This window comes from Triturus cristatus, chromosome 3_2 (genome assembly GCF_964204655.1).
Source record: "Triturus cristatus chromosome 3_2, aTriCri1.1, whole genome shotgun sequence".
Lineage (NCBI taxonomy): Eukaryota > Metazoa > Chordata > Amphibia > Caudata > Salamandridae > Triturus > Triturus cristatus.
In genome coordinates, this window is record NC_140584.1 from 881,754,168 (window position 1) to 881,764,936 (window position 10,769).

The 10,769-nt window shown below is 44.8% G+C and overlaps 1 pseudogene; it reads left to right on the forward strand.

The window, feature by feature from the left end:
- LOC146858377 (adenosine receptor A2b-like) overlaps positions 1–7,676 on the forward strand; it is a 46,900-nt pseudogene extending 39,224 nt beyond the window's left edge.
- The last annotated feature ends 3,093 nt before the right edge of the window (positions 7,677–10,769 follow it).

Consider the following 10,769-nt stretch of genomic DNA (forward strand, 5'->3'; position numbering starts at 1 on the left):
AATTCGATTTCACCATTAAATTGGCTTTTTAATACCTATTAAAAATAGTTGCTTAATTGTTTTTCAACGTGTTCCCATTCCTGAGATACGGCATTACTATTTTAATCTGTAACTGTTTTTCTTTTTAATCTTGTACGGAAACAGGCCAATAGTTGTGTGGTCTGCACAAGTAATGGGCTCACATTCACCCTCCACTGGGAACCAAAACCCCATTGTAGCACTTGACTCTCTCAAAGTAGCATAGCAGAGTAGTCCAAGGCCTACTTAAGGGAGGTGGTGTGGGCTAAGAATCACGATTCACTGGCACGCAATAATACTTGTGCTTTTTTTTTAGAAAAGGAAAAGTACTTTTTTTAAACAAACACTACTTAATACTATACAGTAATTTACAAATATATTACAACTGACTCCTACATGGTCATGATCCCACATTATCAGTAATAAAGCATTTAAATAACACATTTTTCTACATAGCCATGCATCTGTATCTTTTTTAACAACCTTCAGGCTACAAATATAGCAGTCATTGACTTAGCCCCCTAGGGGTATGCACTACCAGCTGTAGAGCAAAAGCTCCAGCCTTGGGAGTGCTTGAAAACAAAACATTCCATATACCAGTGACATGGCCCCTATTCATAGTGACGTCCCAGAAGTGACTGCTGCCGCCCTCTAGGATAACCAGCTTACCTTGTAGGCCCACATCCCACCTAAGGAGTACTAAGGAATGCTCTACCCTCTTTTCCGCGGAATAACACCCTCCCTTCCCACTCCGCCCCCAGGCTACACTGGCCTGCCCAGTAGAGGGCCCACATGTGGGATACTTCCAGAGATACACAGAGTCCCCTCTCTTGTGTCATGACTGGAGACAGTCATAGCACCAGGGCAGGTTAAATGACACCTTGGGCTTTCTACCAAAATATCCCCTACTTTACTCTAAAGGGGAATGAGAATAATTTCCCTCAAAACACTTTTGCGGCCATTTGGTGAACATATTTGTATTATCCTGGCCTTCTCCCTTCCTCTGTGGAAGGAAATCTGAGCCATACTTCATTTGGACCACTCTTGGGTACCTTCTTTGACACATGTGCTGATCTAGAGGTCAAAATCCTTCCCATGCTCTCTGGGCAAAGTGGTCTTGATGTCCATCAGTTGGTAGTACAACTCTGTAAAATAATTACTTAAAATATGCTCCTTTATAACCAAATTGTACAGCTGATTAAAATCATTTACTTTGCTAGCCTTCACCCATCCATCTAGTGCCTTGCTACAAGAATCTACAAAATTCACCCAAGACTGTTGTGACTGCTTCTGAATACCCCTGAACTTCAGGCGATTTACTTCTCAGGGGCACTCTGTAAAAAGGGCTTCCTTCACTCTATGCATTTGTAGGATCACCTCATGTGCTGCAAACCACTAATTTATGTAACTCCACACTACATAGCTAGGCACCAGGTCTTTGAGGATGTAGACTCATTTACCTTTTTACCTTCCCTAGCCACTTCCCTGTCGCTGCCACTATTTTCATGGTACTAAAAAGCCCTCTTGGCTCTCAGGCCTTGCTCTCATTGGCCGGCAGGGTCTTCTTTTCCTCCAAGGCCAGAGTTAATGTCTTCTCCCCCAGAGCCATCTCTGTTGCTGCCCCCTTCTCCTCAGCAGACAGGTTTCTCCTCCAATAATAGTGTAGCCAGCCTGAACTTCATGTGCCTCTCGGCCTGCCTGTCTTCCATCTCTAATTGGAACAAACTGTAAAATGACATGCTGCTCCCTGCTCTGGACACTGCAGGTAAGGCTGCTCTTTGGGACACACACTCCTGTAGCACCAGAGCCTCCTCAATTTCATCTTAATTTTCCTCCTCCATCTCCTCGTGCTCTTGTGGGGAGGATTGCAATGGGCGTACTTCATCCCAATATGGTCGACCTTCTTCTAGGACTCTCTGCCCAGCCTTAGCCCCATTTCTTTGCACATTTCCCACAGATCTGCCATTTGGAGGCTCTCCATGTTACTTAGATCTACCTCCATGCTTGCAGAAATCACAGGTGCAAAATAATTGAGAACAGGCATGAATTTAAAAGAAAATCAAAAATGACCATCAAAAACTGAAGAGCCAAACAAAATTCCCAAAATTCAATTAAGAAAGATATTTTTCATTTCAGTTTAAATCACTGAGAGGTCGACCTAAACACAAGTCCGAGACCCTACCAATGTAAGAATTTGGATTACTATTTGGGGTGGGTGACTAACCACCTCAAGAAATAATCACAACCCTTGTCAGGGTGAACCCTGAAAGTAACTAAATTAACTCGAGCTTAATCCCCTTGCAGCTATTACAAAGAGCACACAGGCTTAACATAGGGCAATGTGTTCACAATTTACAAAATATCAGAAATGTAATAAAATCAAAAAACAAAATATTACAAATCCAACTCCAAATTAGAAAAAGAGTCAACCTTAATAAATAAAATGACACATGACAAAAAAAATCAATTAAGGGGAACCGGATATAGATTTTTTCTAATTTTTAAGTAGTTTATCACCAAGAAGCCCAATGTGCCAATGATTGTCAATGACTGTGGTAGGCTGGAACCTAGACTTAATTTAAGGCTGACCACGATGGAGTGCAGGCCAAATACACCTACCAAGTTCATTCTGGTCAAGCATTGTACCTTCTGACTTAGTCCTTTATTGACCAATCCTCCACAAGAGTACAGTTCTAAAGCCCCCGCCACACCCCCAGGGAACACACTTAAAGGCGTGGTGCCATGAATGTGCCATCAGCAGAGGCCAATCCAGGTCCAGCTGCCACTGGTTAGCTGGACAGTAGCAGGAAAGGCCTCCTATAGCTTGTTGTATCCTGGTAGCTTTAACAGGATGTCAGCCTTATGATCCTTGGAGTTCACTTCTCTGTTCAGGGTACGAAAGGTAGCAGGTCCAATCCTTAACCCCTTCGCTGCTAGGCCTTTTTCCCCCCATGTGCGAAGCCTTTTTTTTGGCTATTTGGGGTAGTTCCCGCTTAGGCCCCTGTAACCTTTTGACCACATAAGGTATCCACGCAAAATTCGTGTCCTTTTCTTCCAACGTCATAGGGATTTCAGAGGTACCCAGGGTTCGTTGATTCCCCTGGAGGGTACCCAGAAATTAGCCAAAATAAAGGTACCTTTATGTTTTTTTGGGGGGGGGAGTGCTGCAGAAGAAAGCGTCTGTTTTTTTCCCTGCAAATGGTATCAACAAAGAGTCTGTGGTGCTCAAATCAACACCTTCCAAGCTTTCACAGAATGACAGACTTTTGTCAGAAAACCAAAAATGTTTACACCGTCTTGGCATTTTACTGGGACATAGCCTATTCTTGCTATTTTTTGTGCTTTCAACCTCCTTCCAGTTAATGGTAGAAATGGGTATGAAAGAAATAATGGATGCTGGAAATTTCAGAAAAGTAGACAAAACTCTGAATTTAGCAAGGGGTCATTTGTGTAGATCCGTCAAGGTTTTTTTAATAGAAACTAACAGCTGAAAATATGAAAAATTGAAAATGAGTTGAAAAAAACAGCCATTTGTGCCAATATTTTTACCTGTAACTTCTACCAAGTATGACAGATATTTGACAGCAATATACAGTTACATCCGCTGGACCCTTCTGGTTGTGGGGATATTTAGGACTTGTAGGTTCACCAAAAACCCAAGGGACCCAGAGCCAATAACTGAGCAGCATCTTGCAATGTTTTTTTATTGTGTACCGGGTATATAGAAATTCATTTGGAAAAAAAAACTGCAAAAAATTGATATGAAAGACACCAATGTATTTCCGAAATGGGAAAGAAATATAGAGTTTAGAAACAGGAGCTATTTGCACATCTCCAAAATTGTGGGTACCCATACTAGCATGTGAATTATCTGACATTTTTCATAGTGACTTCTTTTTTACACATTGTCTTCCATTTGGAAGGCAGAAATGCATCGAACGTCAATAGGTAAGAACAGTTGCTCTACAATTCTGTGTTCCCCTATGTTTCCCGATAGAAATGGTACCTCACTTGTGTGGGTAGGCCTAGAGCCCTCGACAGGAAACTGCCCAAAATGCAACATGGACACACCACATTTTAAACGTGAAAACCGACCCTTTTTTTGTAAAGTGCCTAGCTGTAGATTTTGAACTCTATCTCTGCCGGCACCTAAGGAAACCTAGCAAACCTATTCATTTTTTTTAAACTAGACACACAGGGGAATCCAGAATGGGGTGACTTGTCTGGCTCTCACCAGGTTCTGTTACCCAGAATCCCTTGCAAACCTCAATCTTTGTAAAAAAAACAAAACACATTTGCCTCACATGTCTGTGATGAAAAGTTCTGGAATCGGCGTGGATCCACAAAATTCCACCCACCCTGCATTCCCCAAAGTCTTCCGATAAAAATGGTATCTCACTTGTGTTGGAAGGGCTACTGCCCCCATTTCCCCCACCCCCCACGGGGGGGGCAGAAGGACTCGCTGTGGCCAAATTTAATGGGGGAGCATGCGATCCCCAAGCAGGGATCCACTAGGAAGAGTACCATTACAAAGAGAAGATTCTCCCCTTTCCAACGATACCTCTCCCAAGTGTTTCGGGTCGAGGGGCTGAGATAGCCCCGTGAGCACTGAAACAATGAAACTGAAACTAAGTTTCAGTTTCAATTTTAATGCAATGACGTCAGCTTGCCATGCGCATGTTCAATATTGCACTGGAAATTTTAAAAACACCGCGGGAGGTTGGGGAAGCTTTTCCCCACCTCCCGAGGCCAACAAAAAAGAGGAAATCCTTCTGCTGTCTGCAGCAGAGAGATTTAGTGCCCCTGTACTCATGACGGAATGGTTCCGTCATGAGCACAGGTGCTCATGATGGAATGGTTCCGTCATGAGCACAGGTGCTCATGACGGAACCATTCCGTCATGAGCACTGATAGGGTTAAGTGCCCCTCTCAGGACACAAACTGCAGGTCCATTTCTCTTTTGTTCGTCCTCTGATCTAGGAGTGTTCTCAAGTGGGTGCCTGGAGATGTCACATTTATGTCTGGCACAAGCTAGTGGGTGGGAATGACTCCTGGGCTCACTCTAACCAATGAGCTAAAGGTCCGGGTGGTCAACCCTTTTCACTTTGGGTATTTTCAAGATGGCAAAAGTTTTGGCCTCCCTAAACTTGGGCTCTGAGGGCTGCATGTGTATGTGGTGATTGTACTATGGTAATCCTAGTCTCTTCCCACGTTTAACACTAAAATACAGTTTATGGGCAGCTACTCCATATACAATAGACCCAGAGACAAAGTATGGTTGAACAAAAGTATGGGGTTCCAGTAACCAGACGGTAGATAGACATGAATTGTTTTGCCATCCTGCTTCCCTTCCTTTCAAATGTAACCACAGTGTTATATGTAAAACTCAGTGTCAGAGGTCTGAAAAAACAAAGCAGGGTTCATCAGCAGCCAGACAGTGGACACACAAGAATTGTCTTGCAATCCCGTTCTCTGCTTTTCAGGTGCACCCCAAAGAGTTATATGTTAACCCAGCAGATCTGCCAAGCAGGAATTGACAATATAATGTCAAAGAGGATACTCACAGCCTCATGTTACATATTCTGCATGGTTCAAAGGAGCCATCTCTGCCCATTGAGGTCTGGCTATTGTTTGCTCTCGGTAGGCATGTCACACCTTTTCCACACCTGCTCAAATGCAAATTACTAGCTGTAGAAGTTGGACAAAAAATGCAAATTTAGCTTCCAGGAACTTCAGACGGGGAAAAGTTACTTTCTAAAAGTCAGGTTTCCTTAAAAATCCGACTTCAGAATTGAATTGGATTTTTAATAACTATTAAAAAATAATTGTTTAGTTATTTTTCTACCCAGTCTGATTCATACATTATAAGAATTTTAATCTGTAGTCTGTTTTTCTGCACAGCCGGCTAGGCCTGCAACCGTGAAAAATAGATTTTGGGTGCTAGTCACTGTAATGACATGTTAACATTTCTGACTTGCAAATACCATGCACCCTGCCCTGTGGTCTACAAAGCCTACATAGGGCGGAATTAGTACTATTTAGAAATGGTTCTGACCTGCCAAAAGGGTTTATTGTGATCGATTGAATTGCAGTATTTACACTGCTACAGTCATACTACCCTGGTAGTCCTGAAGCCATGATTCCACTGCCACTGTAGCATATGGTACAGTAGCTGCTACAGTCGAATAGTGGCATTTAACTTCCAGGCCATAAGTACATCTTGAACCATACACTAGAGACTTTCAGGTAAGTTAAATGGACCAATTACAAATATACCAATTAAACCATGTTTAAAGGGGGAGCACAGGCACTTTACCATTGGCTAACAGAGTAAAAGTGCACAGACTTCTAAAGCCAGGAAAAACGTAGGGTCCTGCAAAAGGCAAAAAATATGGGGTGACCATGCACAAAAGGTAGATTTCCTACAGTCACAATAGCCTGTTGAGTATTACATATTGCCAAATGTTACCTTTTAACAAGTTGCGATTATGATTTTTTAAGAATGGAAACTTAAGAGCAGAGGTGTCCAGTGAATGGCTGAATCAATGCTAGGTTTTCAAGAGCTGCACCTAGATGGAAATCATTTATATAGACAGTTGTCACCCTCAAAAAACTCTCATTGGATTTGGCCTTCTTGCAGTAAGGTAGGCTCTCTTTAAGAACCTTCTTGGATGGAACGCATCATAAATTGTAGAATCCTGAGACCGATAGAGTGACACTTGACATTGAGAGCAATTATGAGAGTTAATACTAATTGTTACTAAGATTGTTAAGTTGAACATTTGCTATGTAGAATTATAGGCATCATTATGTGTTTCTTCTGGACTCTCCTTAGTGATCAATACTCAACTTTGCCTTTGCAGATACAAGAGTTGGGGACAGGGAAACAACCCGGAGGCAACATCTCAGCCATTTGGATTTTCTCCTTCTGAATTGGCCCAACTCCACTGATGGGTTGGAACCAGCTGGACTGTGAATGTTGGGCCAACGGGGCTACGAACATGAATGAGACTGGCTGTACCCCCCCAGGACTGCTACATCAAGTGCTTTTTTGAGATTATGGTTACCATGAGTTTCATAGTCTACTTCAACTTCTTTGGCTGTGTACTGCTGCCTTTGCTGCTCACGCTGGGCATCTACATTAAAATATTCATGTTCGCCAGTGAACAGCTGCAACAGAGCGAACTTGAGTGTATCTGCTCAGACAACTCCCGGACAATAAAGTCCACAGTACTAAGTCACTGGCGATCATCGTGGCACTCTGCCTTTTACTAGCTACCTGTCCAAATCCTGAACTGCTTTACTCTCTCTGCGCCTCAATGGCAAAAGCCAAGTGAGGTGATGTTAAGGGGCATCATTCTCTCGCATTGCAACTCTGCTGTCATCCCCATCAGCTACTCCTACAAAATTGAGGACTTCCGCTACACTTTTCAGAAAATCATCACCAAGTGTCCCAATGACAAAGTCACCCACAGAGACAGATTCAAATCTGTAGCATGAGCGTAGACAATACCTTCATAAGATATAAGAGTGCCTGCAAAGACATCTCAATGATCATTCCAGTAGTTATAGGTTACAGTGGATCAGCTCCCTTGCACTCGCATATGTAGCGACTGGACATCTCGTGCAGAGTGTGCTGGAGTCCGGTCTTGGAGGATGTGAACAATAAAGACTTTTACTAATTATACATTTGAATTATTTTGATAATTGTGCATCATCTATGATTCTTAATGTTTCTTCATGTGCACAGCATTGTGACCTCCTCAGATATATAAATCATACAGCTGAGATGTTTTCCTTCCAAGGGTTGATTTTCTGTTTCCCATGTTGATGGTCGCCTCTTGTGCTGCTCATAAGTCATATCTCTCTTCTAAACCTAATTAATTTAAGAAGAAATTGTGGGAAATGCAGCTATCACATGTTGAGGCTTTTTTCTAAGGGGTAACTGAGCTGTCCTTACTCTACAACGTTAATGAGCTGTATGTGTACTAAAGCTATAGTGACTTTCCATCATACTACAGAAGAGTATGTACAGGTGACTAGTGCTGCTTTGGGGTAGTACAGCAAAGACACAAAAAAAAGATAATATGATAGGTTAGCATGCTGGAAGCCCTTAGGAAATCTGCAATAACTCTGCCACTCAAAGATTTGTCCTTTTTCAATCTTCCACTGCAGCATTCTAGTACCTGTTATAAACTTTGTCTGCTGCAGGAACATTCTCCAACAACATGGGGAGACCCATGGGATGCTGGAAAACTCCCTTTCTTAGTTTGGGTAAAAGTAGGACTGCATCTCCCAGCATCTAATGGAACTCAGTTTAGACTTGTATACTAGTGCTGTTGTGGAAAATGCCGTTCAGAACCCTGCCGAGCTTAGGTATGGTTCTCATTCAATCAAATTGAGTCTTCAGATCAGAACCTCATGAAACCACTAGACCAAGGCGAGAAGAGACCGTAGTTCAGAACCTCGTGACATCATCAAATCCAGCCTAGACAGGATTCCTACTTCATCAACTTGAAACTGCAGGTGACTATTAAGGGGCCGACTCCGATGGCCGGTCGGACAGCTGTCCCTAGCCTTACCCTGCGACCGACACGTACCCGGAGCCAGTCCGTCCTGTATAGGAAGTACGATGCGCAAAACTGCCAAAAACACGACCGACACGTAGGCTGTGAATCAAAACCCATTCTCCGCCCGAGCCGTAACTCCCAAAGAGGAACCGTGTCGCCCGGAAGCAGTATCCATAGCAGTTTCCGGCATGACAAGTACGATGCGTACTTCCTACGCGCCGGACGGGTCGTCACATATGGCACGTCACAGCATCCGGAGAACAAGCATATCAGCTACGATTCGCGCCACAAATCAATACACGGCTACGAGATGGAACAGCTTGCAGTGGGTACGAGACGGAGCAACAAGCAGCGTGTATGACACGAACACATCATGAATCCCATCGCGCAGTTCATACCAGTACTCTACATCTATGACTGGATCAGGGACTGACGCTGACGGCGCAGACGGTAAGTCAGACACCTACCACATAAACAAACGACACATACCCGCAAAATGGCACACACACACAGGGGATACATATCCTGGCCACTAACAACAGCCCACCATAGGGGTTGCATGGCCAGTACCACTAACACCCCCACCCATAGGGGGCCTGTTGCCCATCACCCCTGCCACCCCCACTCACAGGGGACCTGTTGCCCATCACCCCTGCCACCCCCACTCACAGGGCTTATGTTTCCCATCACCCCTGCCACCCCCACTCACAGGGCTTATGTTGCCCATCACCCCTTCCACCCCGACTCACAGGGCTTATGTTGCCCATCACCCCTGCCACCCACACCCATAGGGGGCCTGTTGCCCATCACCACTGCCACCCCCACTCACAGGGGACCTGTTGCCCATCACCCCTGCCACCCCCACTCACAGGGCTTATATTTCCCATCACCCCTGCAACCCCCACTCACAGGGCTTATGTTTCCCATCACCCCAGCCACCCCAACTCACAGGGCGTATGTTGCCCATCACCCCTGCCACCCCCACTCACAGGGGACCTGTTGCCCATCACCCCTGCCACCCCCACTCACAGGGCTTATGTTGCCCATCACCCCTGCCACCCCCACTCACAGAGCTTATGTTTCCCATCACCCCTGCCACCCCCACTCACAGGGGACCGGTTTGCCATTACCCCTGCCACCCCCAGCCATAGGATGGGTGATGCACAACACATCCAGCATACGCAAACATCAGGTATGTCTGCAAAATACATCCCCCACGACATCATGACAACAGTGTGTAGTCTGTGACAAATGCCCACAACAGTGACTATGGCTACGAGCATACAATATAAGTAACAGCACATGTGTGACCAACACATGAGTGTGACATACACAAGGCAAGCATCACCATAGCACTGTGGCAATGTAAAAAGAACACCCCCTCACTGTGTAGAACAGAAGTCAAGTGCGGTCTCACAAAATGCAGCAGATGTGGAGCATTGTGGTGATGGGGACCAAACCCCCCTCAACACAGTGACCAAAAGGTAAGTGTCATCATGGTCAAAGCTGCACATAACAAACAGCATGTATGATCCCTGCTCCCAACACATCAAACACTTCTGGGGGAAAATAGTGGTTGTGTCCCATACACACAGAGATGTGTTGAGGCAAACAGTGCTGTGAAAACATAACACTCTCGGCCATGTGCAGACAAGCACCACACATGGGGGCTGACAATGCACACAGCGTACAATGACACAACAGCAGAAGTGACCATCACCAAGCATGCCCCCCTCTCGAAAATAGACACACCAACCAAAACAACATGTGTAGACTATAGGTGTCAGCTCACTAACTCAAATTCCATGCCAGCAATGGCACCCAACAACCAGGATGAATGTGCACAATGATGTGAAATGACTCACAGGGACAGCATGCAAAATCACAGAAACAGCATTCAGACAAAGGCCCACAACAGCAATACCAATGCACTGTTGCAGATGCACAAACACAAACAGGCAAACTCACACAGCACATCGGACACACCATGTGTGTGTGTGTGTGTGTGTCACAGTATCCACAGGCAACTACACAACACATGAGAGGAGCTGAACCACAGTGACACAGATGTGGACACAGTGCCATACAAAAGTAAACCATCATTGGGACACCCTCAGTGGGCAATCAGGCGTTGGGAGATGAGAGGGAGCACAACAGACACATGTGACACTAGCTGGAATG